General features: G+C 44.9%; 1 long non-coding RNA gene across 1 annotated transcript; it reads left to right on the top strand.

Moving 5' to 3' along the window:
- The first annotated feature begins 265 nt into the window (after positions 1-265).
- LOC138756384 (uncharacterized) lies at positions 266-10,704 on the top strand. Its single transcript, XR_011353036.1, has 3 exons — positions 266-345; positions 3,289-3,514; positions 8,683-10,704. It is a non-coding gene; the product is annotated as an uncharacterized lncRNA (long non-coding RNA).
- Positions 10,705-11,035: the final 331 nt, after the last annotated feature.

Genomic DNA, 11,035 nt, shown 5'->3' with positions numbered 1-11,035 from the left:
TGGCTGTACATATGTTTATTTCAGTGCATAAATATTGGGATGAAGCCATATGCTCACCAGAGTCCAAGGACAGGAATCTCCATGATCTCTTGAATCGAGCCTCAATTTACTAACTCATCTCTGATTGAGACATTTCTGTGCCAATCCCCAGCATTCTCTTGGGAAATGTCCCAGCCACACACAAGAAGCTGGATGTTCATAAAGCTTGACTTGCCTTTCAAGGGGAGCAGAGAGAATGTTGTTTGCTCTGCTTCACAGAGACATGGCTTACTCACTGAACTCCTAACTGCTCAGTACAACTGGAGAGCTTCTCAGGCCACTGGATGGACCATACAGCATTGTCAGGTAAAGCAAGAGTTGGTGGTCTCTACCTTCTCATCAACAACAGGTGGTGGTCTTGGAATACTCAGACATTCCCGCCCATGGAGCTGGAATTCTTAATGGTGAGATGGTACCCCTTCTCCCTGCTGCAAGAATTCATGTCAGTTGTACATTTAGGGTCGGTATGGGCAGGTTGGGTGGAAAGGTCTATTTCTATGACTGCAGTCTACATACTTTAGGCAGTCCTTGTACCTTTTCTTTGGTGCACCTCTGTCACGGTGGCCAGTGGAGAGCTCGCCATATAACACGATCTTGGGAAGGCGATGGTCCTCCATTCTGGAGACGTGACCCATCCAGCGCAGCTGGATCTTCAGCAGCGTGGACTCGATGCTGTCGACCTCTGCCATCTCGAGTACTTTGACGTTAGGGATGAAAGTGCTCCAATGGATGTTGAGGATGGAGCGGAGACAATGCTGGTGGAAGCGTTCTAGGAGCCATAGGTGATGCCGGTAGAGGACCCATGATTCGGAGCCAAACAGGAGTGTGGGTATGACAACGGCTCTGTATACGCTTATCTTTGTGAGGTTTTTCAGTTGGTTGTTTTTCCAGACTCTTTTGTGTATCTCTTGGTGCCTGCCACATTGACCACCGCCAGTGGGCTGATAACGCCTCAAACCGTGCATCTTGGCGCCTCACAGTTTGGCGGGCAGCAACCTCCTTTGAAGAAGACCGCAGAGCCCACCTCACTGACAAAAGGCAAAGGAGGAAAAACCCAACACCCAACCCCAACCAACCAATTTTCCCCTGCAACCGCTGCAACCGTGTCTGCCTGTCCCGCATCGGACTTGTCAGCCACAAACGAGCCTGCAGCTGACGTGGACTTTTTACCCCCTCCATAAATCTTCGTCCGCGAAGCCAAGCCAAAGAAGGAAGAGTCTACATACCAACTCAGGTAAACTAAAAGCTCATGCTAGATGGCTATACACCTCCAGCAGTAACTAAGGAGTAAAATATCCTGAGGCCACATGTATAATTGCTGAGTGCTTCAACCAAGCCAACTCAAGAGCATTCTACCTAAACACCACCAGCATGCCTTCAGCCCACTTGAGGCCCCAATACTCTCGAACACCGCTACATAATGATAAGGAATGCCTACCATTCTATCCCATGCTCGGCATGTCAGATCACCAGGCTATGCTGATGCCATTGCATACAAACAGAAGTTGAGGAGTGAGGACACAGTGGTGAAAGTTATTCAGTGATGGTCTGAGGATACTGTTGTGTGTGGAGGAAACATGGCCTTCCTGCCCGTCTGGAATGTGTGTATTGTGGGTGATCACATGTTCTCCCCATCTAAAACTTATATGGAAGTCACATCACCTGTCAATCAAGGTTGGACTCCGGCCACCTGTTAGTGCATATCTTGCCGTTGGCTAGTTATTATTGGCTAGAAGCGCAGATTAGCACTGTACATAACACCAAAGATCAGCACATTCTTGCTCTCTGCCTTGTGGTCCAAGCCCCGCCCATCACTCCATGCCAAGTTGCTACAGTGGACATTGCTGGAAGTGTGTGTACATAAGTGTGTCGAGTATAGGTTCACTATTGTCAGAGTCCAACCTTGGTCCGAGGTGAATGTCTATATCATTCCTTAAGTGAAATAGTGATCGAGTACCGTTTAATATTCTCCCCTATTTGTCTCCCATGTGCTAATTAAAGTTATGTGCGATTGTAGCACTTGTGTCCAGACTCGTCTCTGTGAACCCACCGAACCTGGTTCTCTTCCCAACTTGACAATTGGCTCTGCGAGCAGGGTTCAAAGAGTTTCGGACATATATAGAGTACTAACCATGTGGGAGATCTTACTAATGAATGTCTGTGTGTGTGTGTGTGTGTGTGTCCTGTCAGGATTGTGTATCTGCTCACCAATGGGGGTAGCAGGAGGCGACCCACAGTAAGTAAAGGAAACCTGTGGTCGGAATATAAAATCTACGGATGCTATTGCCGTACTGAGCCACACAGTAGAGCAGGCCTGTGGAGATTCGAGTGTATTGCCACATGCACTGAAGTACAGTGAGAAAATTTGCTTTGCAGGAAGTCCAGCAAATCAACAATACAGCAGTTGAAACACAAGACAGACTGCAGACTTTCAGAGAGAAGAGTTAGAACAGAGCACAGGCTTGTTCAGAGTCTAATAACAACAGGAAGAGATTGTCCTTTGTGAGAGATGAGAAAAACTGATATTGCAATATGAACATGAAGAAAATAAAATAGATACATAAGTAAATGAATGAAGCCAATACAACCAACATGAGACATGGATATTAGAAGGCAGGAAGCTGACACTGTCTGAGTAAGATAAGAATCTCCTAGCCCTTCAGAAAGAAGCAGCAAGTTCACTGAATGAAGGAGATGAGGACAGACAATTGAGTATAGAAGTAGAGTTAGTCTGAACGAGATAAGGGTCGCCAAGCCCCAGATAGAATTAGCAAGGCTTGCATAAATAATTAGACCTTAGACAGTATTAGCAAGTTATACATATATAATTAGTAAGCCATACACAGATTTTTCAAGTATGCATATTTAACTAGTAAACCCTAGACAAGATTAACGAACCCTGCATATGAAGGGACTGTAGCCCTGAGAGTCGGAAAGGTGTGAATGGGGACAAGGGCAAGGTTGTGAATAAGGACAATGGCATGAGAAGACACCGACAGGATACCCCCTGGTCCTCCAAGTATACTGAAACTGCACGTAGGCAGGAAGGATTGCCTATGCCAAACCCATCCAGGGGGCAGAAGAATGTAAGGGGGAGGGTATTCTGATACTGAAATTTACTGTATAAAAGTTGGGTGAGCCCCAGTGTATGTGTGTATTCCCAGGGTAAGGGGAAGCACCCAACTTTGCATTGTTGTTGTAATAAATGTTCTTTGTTCTCAATATTTGTCTCGAACAATTTCTTTAAAGGTACTTCTGTTTCTAACAAATGGGGGCTCGTCCGGGATCACACTCCCTCCACTGACAGAGTGCCTGACGACGAGAGTAGGTGCACCCCAGCTGATTCAGCTGGACTCACGGACGACGGGTGGCTGGTCAGTGGAAGAAGCGAGTGATATCCGAGAAGAGTCATTGAGAACAAACGACGGAAGAACGTTAAGGAAGAGCATTGCTAGAGCATTGCTATTGGAACCCGGTAAGAGGAATTTTATTTGCCTATCAGTATGGGAAGTATGGGTAGCAAGGAAGAGAGACCTGGTAAAGGATGTGAGAATCAGATAACTACGTACAGCCCGCTTGGGTTGATGTTATCTGAGTGGGGCATGGGAAGGACCCGTGGAAAGGTCAAACTGACCATGGTCAGGTATTGTTGTATAGAATGGGTTAAATACCCGATTAAAGGGAGCTCTGTGTACTGGCCAAAGCTCGGATCCGAGGATGACTGGATGTGTCAAGCTTTGAACATCTGGCTATATCAAAACCAGAGAGATAACCTAGAGAGCAGGGAATATGCAGCCTGCTGGCTTAGGGGATCGTGTGATCAATTGGTTTTGAAAGAAAAAGAGTACAAGGACAAGAGAGAGGAGGAACCTTTTGTCCCTGAACCACAAGGGTGGGATGTGCTACATTCCCTCCCTCCACCTTATGTTCCTCCTATGCCGGCTCCTATCTTCCCTCCCCCTCCTATAACCTACCCTTCTGCACCTCCCCCACCTCCCCCACCACTAGAGAAGAGAGAAGAGAGCAGGAGTGGTATGATGACTCACTCACAAAGCACTCGATTACCACCCCCGTTGTCAGGAGAGAGAGGAAACTTAAATTTAGAACAGTGTGAGACTCTTCAGGAAGAAAGGGCAGAACCCCCCAATCCATCTCCCAGGGAGCAGGAACCCAGACCTAATAAGCCAGAAACCAACTGGATGCGACCCCTGCAGAAAGTTCCCGTGGGAGAGGGTCTCGGTTTTGTAAATGTGCCCCTGACCAGTACTGAAGTGCGTAACTTTAAGAAAGAACTGACCTCCCTGATAGAAGGTCCCCAGGGATGTGCTGAACAGTTAGACCAATTTTTGGGACCAAATCTATATACTTGGGAGGAGTTAACATCTATCTTTAAGACTCTGTTTACTTTGGATGAGCGTGGAATGATCCGCCAGGCAGGGATTAGAGTCTGGGATAGGGATCACCAAGGGGGACCAGATGCGGTACCAGGAGAAACTAAATTCCCCTTGGCAAGACCTAATTGGGATAAAAATACCAATGACGGTCGGGTATTGATGGAAGAATACAGGGTTAATTTGATGAGGAATCAAGGAATCTGTCCCAAAGGGACAGAATTTCAAGAAAGCCTTTGAGGTTCCCCAAGGTCCCGACGAAGACCCCCTCCGCATTTCTGAATAGATTGCGCACGGCAATACAGCAATATGGGGGTCTCGACATAGAATCCCCAGCAGGGGAACAATTGGTACTAACGGGTTTTGTTACCAACTCAGCCCCAGACATTAGAAGAAAATTACAAAAAACGGAAAATTGGCATGAGCAAGGAATTACCCAGCTACTACAGATTGCATAGAAAGCATTTGTCCAGAGGTCTGAAGATAAGCAGAAAGGGAAGGCAAAAATTTTAATCCAAGCAGTCAGGGAGGTAGTAGATGAGCGACATGAAAAAGGTAGGGACTGTGTGCCAGCTCCTGTATGCGGTGAGGGGAGCCACGGGTGGGGAAGTGGGGACCCCAGTAGATGGAGGAGTAGAGGAGGATTCCGGGGACGACGACCCTTCCCGGGGCACCTTAGAAACCCAGGTAGAGATTGGGAAACAGGAGCATTGTAAAATGCCACGCTCATCCAAAGTAAACAGAGTCTTAAAGATAGATGTTAACTCCTCCCAAGTATATAGATTTGGTCCCAAAAATTCCATTGTAAAAAGGAAGGACACTTTAAAAAGGATTGCCCACTGCGAGCCAGGGACACACGATCCTATGCCCTGATGGAAGGAGATTATGAATAGGGGGGTCACGGTTCTCAGTCAATACACACCGTGGGGCTGAACCATTAGTAAATTTATGCATAGGACCCCACAGTGACAACATGATATTTTTAGTTGATTCTGGGGCAGCCCGATCTAGTATTTTACACCAACCAAAGGGGGTTAGAATAGAAGGGACAATGATAGTTTCAGGTGTGGGAGGAAGAGACTTCACAGTCCCTGTATTAAGAGAGGTCAGAATCCAAATGGGAAATAAGGTAATAGTAGAGGATCTTCTACTACTTCCCCAAGCTGGAGTATGCTTATTAGGACGAGACTTACAGGACCAATTGGCTATCAGTACCAGACCACTAGAATCAGGCATCGGGGTTCAATTTTATATTTTAAGCGAGGAAGATCGAGAACTTATAAATCCAAGAGTATGGGCAGAAAAAGGCAATAGAGGAGTTCTAGACATTCCTCCCCTACAAGTAACTTTAAAAGACTCGCAACAAACAATTAGAAGAAAACAGTACCCAATTCCTATGGCTGGCCGAAAATGTCTGCAGCTCGTAATTGACCAGTTGCTTAAGGATGGTATACTTGAACCTTGTATGTCACCCTTTAATACCCCGATTTTACCTGTCCAGAAACCAGATGGTACCTATCGGTTAGTGCAGGACTCATTCTTACCCGTCACCCTGTTGTACCTAATCCCTATACGATCATGAGTAAAATCGATCCCCATAATGCATGGTTCAGTGTCATTGATCTCAAAGATGCATTCTGGACCTGTCCATTGGCAACAGAAAGCAGAGACATGTTTGCCTTTGAATGGGAAAACCCTTTTACTGGAAGTAAAAATCAATACCAGTGGACTGTCCTTCCTCAGGGCTTTACAGAATCTCCAAATTTATTCAGTCAGGTCCCAGAACAGATACTAGATGAGGCTCCTCGGAGAGACAATTGTCAGCTAATACAATACGTTGATGACTTGTTAATTACTGGAAGAACATACGAATTGGCTAAAGAATTTACTGTTGCACTTTTAAATTTTTTAGAGAAAAAAGGTCTTAGAGTCAGCGAATCCAAACTACAATTTGTACAATCGGAAGTCAAATACTTAGGACATCTAGTGAGTCAGGGAAGCAGGAAAATTAGTCCAGAGAGAATAGCTGGTATTCTGCAGATTCCCCCTCCCAAAAATGCCAAGGAACTTAGGAAATTCCTTGGCTTAGTGGGATTCTGTAGAATCTGGATGGAAAATTATTCTAGCCTTGTCAAATTTCTTTATGATAAACTCACGATAATAGGGACCGGAGCTCTTGTCTGGACAGACGATGAGATTAAAGATTTTAACTTCGTTAAACATAGCCTTACGCGTGCCCCAGTCTTGGCACTACCCGACTTAAATAAGCCTTTTGATTTATATACTAATGCCAAAGGAGGTGTAGCCACTGGAGTACTAACCCAGGACAGGGCAGGCTATAGACAACCAGTGGCTTTTCTATCAAAGGTTTTAGACCCCGTTTGTTGTGGCTGGCCAGAATGTGTTCAAGCCATCGCAGCCACTGCTGTTTTAGTTGAGGAAGGACGAAAAATTACTTTCGGCGCCCCTATGATAGTTCACACCCCTCACACAGTCCGCAATATTCTCTTACAGCGTGCTGGGAGATGGCTCACGGACTCTAGAATTTTAAAATATGAAACGATCCTAATGGATAGGGATGATTTGACCTTGCTCACGACTAAAACCCTCAACCCAGCAGCCTTCCTCGTTGCTCCAAATTTGGACAATTCTACAAATGAATTAGAACATGGGTGCTTAGAAGTTATAGACCTACAAACCAAAATTAGAGAAGATCTAAGTGATGTCCCTTTAAAAGAAGGTGAAAGATGGTTTATTGACGGCTCTTCATGATGCATTGCAGGAACTCGCTATAGTGGGTATAGTGTAGTGGATGGGAAGCAAGGACTGGTGATTGAAGCCGGTCGCCTCCCTGGTCATTGGTCAGCGCAATCCTGTGAATTATATGCCCTATGTAGAGCACTCCACGGCTTAGAGAACAAAATAGGCACTATCTACACTGACTCTAAGTACGCTTTTGGTGTAGTCCACACCTTTGGGAAGATCTGGAAAGAACGGGGAATGATAACTGGTAAAGGACAGAAGTTGGCCCATGAGCACTTAATTGTCCAATCCCTAGATGCTCTGACGCTCCCGACTGAAATAGCCGTAGTACATGTCCGAGGACATCAAAGTGGTGATAGTCCTGAAGCTCACAGCAACAGACAGGCTGATGCAGCTGCCAAATAGGCTGCACTTGCGGAAAAGATTCACATCCATCTATTACTGCCCACACCACTAGAGATTAAAAAAAACCCCATCTTTTCACGGGAAGAGGAGGTCTCAATGAAAGATCAGGGATTTCGCCAAACTGCCGACGGGTTGTGGTGGATGGCAGATGGACGTCAAGTCCTTAACAAAGCATTAGCCCGCCAAGTGGTAGATCAGCTACACCAACAGACACATTGGGGAACCCAGGCGCTTGTTGATGCCTTTCAACGATCTTTTTACTGCTCCGGTATATATACAATTGCTAAACTCACTACTCGCAGTTGTCCGATCTGTCAGAGAATCAATAAGAAATCTATGCGCCCTGTACTGCCTGGCGGTCGCGACATCGCAGTTCGCCCGTTTCAACGCATACAAGTTGATTTTATAGAACTCCCTAAAATTGGTATTTACAAATACCTTCTGGTGATGGTAGATCATTTTACACGATGGGTTGAAGCTTTCCCCACCCCGAATGATCGAGCTATCACTGTGATCAGAATACTTATTGAATCTGTGATTCCAAGATATGGTCTGATTCAAACCATTGATTCAGACCGAAGTACACATTTTACCTCTCAGGTTCTCCAGGGTGTCTGCAAGAAACTGGGAATAGATTGGCAACTACATACCCCATGGCACCTCCAAAGTTCAGGTCGAGTTGAAAGAATGAATCAAACTTTGAAAAATCAACTCACTCGACATCATGAAAAGACTGGCCTCTCCTGGATTAAATCTTTACCATTAGCCCTGCTTAGAATTCGCACAGCCCCTCATAAAGACCTTGCAGTTTCACCATACAAAATGATGTTTGGACTTCCATTTATGGGATTCCACACTGATACCCCTATCCCTGAGGCTAATGATCAATACATTTCAAAATTTCTACAGGGTCTTTCTACTTCTATACACGAGCTGAAACAGAAGGGATTATTAGCCCAAACTCCACCCCTGGAGTTTCCTATCCATTCTATTAAGCCTGGGGATTGGGTTTATGTCAAAGCATGGCAAGGTAACAAACTGAAACCTGCCTGGGATGGACCCTACTGTGTACTTTTGATTTCAGACACTGCCGTGCGAACGAGAGAAAAAGGCTGGACCCACATCCAACGAATTAAACCAGCTACCGAACCACAGGATCACGACAGTCAAACTCAACCCTCCACCTGGCGTGCAGTGCCTCATCCTTCTGACCTGAAACTTACACTACGCCGTGAAAAAGTGCCGTAATGTTGTTTTTATTCTTTATTGTATTGTTTAATTGTTGCTTCTCCATTTCTGGGACATCACTTAATTACTCGCAATGTATTAAGTCCTCCTGGAATAGGGGCAGCAGAGGTCACAATTTTTTTCCTTTAGAGTTTAGACAAGGTGTAGATTTAGTTTTTAGCCATAGTGAGATATGCTTTAATAAGGGATTCCAATACGGACCAGGGAACCAGAACAGCTGTAGTGAGCTTCCCTTAACTTTCCACATAGATATTAAAGGTATGAGTTCTAAACCTGTAGCACAAAGAGAGCGATATGACAAAGACACACTGAATGTTAGTAACCAATGCACCTGTCACAGAGAGAGAGAGAGACAGAAGACGTTTGCTAATGTACACAGACAGGCTTCGACTCACAACTTCAATTATACTCATACTGTACCACACATCTCTAATCGTAATGCACAATCCTCCCCAGACTGGTCTTTTCTCAAACATCCTTTGGGTTCCTCCGGCATTCACAATCCTTACTACTGCATCGTTAAGGGGTGTTCCAGTTATAAACGGCAACAGCGGCTACAGATCGCTAACGCTCCTTGCCATCTGAAACATCTAATCAGACTCCATGCAGCCTTGGGCATCATCATCCAACAGAACACAATGGCCCTGAGGTTACGGGCTAAAGATAAACAACGTTTACCAAGCACACTTCAACAACACCGCCTGCCTCTCGATTACAGCTTCACTGCTGAAGGCAGCACTTGTGAAAGACTCCTTAAAGATACTACTCACAACGGGCAGGCGGTTAAGAACACTTCTTCAGGACTTCGAAAAACTTCCCATGCCCAGGTACAGACTTTGCAACCCCGGTCCTCTGTGGGATGGACTGGACTTTTCACCGATTACTGGAGTCTGATACTCGCAACCCTTTTAACAGCTGGACTCATTATTCTCACCATCTTACTGCTTCCCTACATACAGACTTGTGCACATCGTTTAAATCATCAACCCCTTCGTCAGAACACTTTCACCCAAAGGATGTACGGTTCCCAACATCTTTCTGAGGACATGGAGACGGCTATCCGTTTATTGACCAGCTGGGAAAACCACCACGTTCCACTTTACCACATCAGTAATACTGATCTAAAAGAAAACGGAGGATTATGAGAGACCAGTAACACTGAGATCAGTAAAACTGACCATTGTGTGAGATCAGTATTACTGATCTAAAAGAAAAGTGAGGATTGTGAGAGATGAGAAAAACTGATATTGCAATATGAACATGAAGAAAATAAAATAGATGCATAAGTAAATGAATGAAGCCAATACAACCAACATGAGACATGGATATTAGAAGGCAGGAAGCTGACACTGTCTGAGTAAGATAAGAATCTCCTAGCCCTTCAGAAAGAAGCAGCAAGTTCACTGAATGAAGGAGATAAGGACAGACAATTGAGAATAGAAGTAGAGTTAGTCTGAACGAGATAAGGGTCACCAAGTCCCAAATAGAATTAGCAAGGCTTGCATAAATAATTAGACCTTAGACAGTATTAGCAAGTTATACATATATAATTAGTAAGCCATACACAGATTTTTCAAGTATGCATATTTAACTAGTAAACCCTAGACAAGATTAACGAACCCTGCATATGAAGGGACTGTAGCCCTGAGAGTCGGAAAGGTGTGAATGGGGACAAGGGCAAGGTTGTGAATAAGGACAATGGCATGAGAAGACACCGACAGGATACCCCCTGGTCCTCCAAGTATACTGAAACTGCACGTAGGCAGGAAGGATTGCCTATGCCAAACCCATCCAGGGGGCAGAAGAATGTAAGGGGGAGGGTATTCTGATACTGAAATTTACTGTATAAAAGTTGGGTGAGCCCCAGTGTATGTGTGTATTCCCAGGGTAAGGGGAAGCACCCAACTTTGCATTGTTGTTGTAATAAATGTTCTTTGTTCTCAATATTTGTCTCGAGCAATTTCTTTAAAGGTACTTCTGTTTCTAACACCTTGAATCGGGCGATGTGTAATCTCAGATTCGTGAACCCGACAGGAGGAGAGTGAAGAGTATGTTTCCGATGTAGGATGAGTTTCCGCTCCTATTTTATAGATTTCTTCATGCTCTTCATGAGTGTCATTTCTGAGTTTCTAAATTAAATGCTGCTTCTGAGAGAGCAAAGTGATTCACACAGCAATTTCTTAATTCCT

This window comes from Narcine bancroftii, chromosome 3 (assembly GCF_036971445.1).
Source record: "Narcine bancroftii isolate sNarBan1 chromosome 3, sNarBan1.hap1, whole genome shotgun sequence".
NCBI lineage: Eukaryota > Metazoa > Chordata > Chondrichthyes > Torpediniformes > Narcinidae > Narcine > Narcine bancroftii.
The sequence above is the reverse complement of the archived record's forward strand: the minus strand, read 5'-3'. Positions and strand labels throughout refer to the sequence as shown.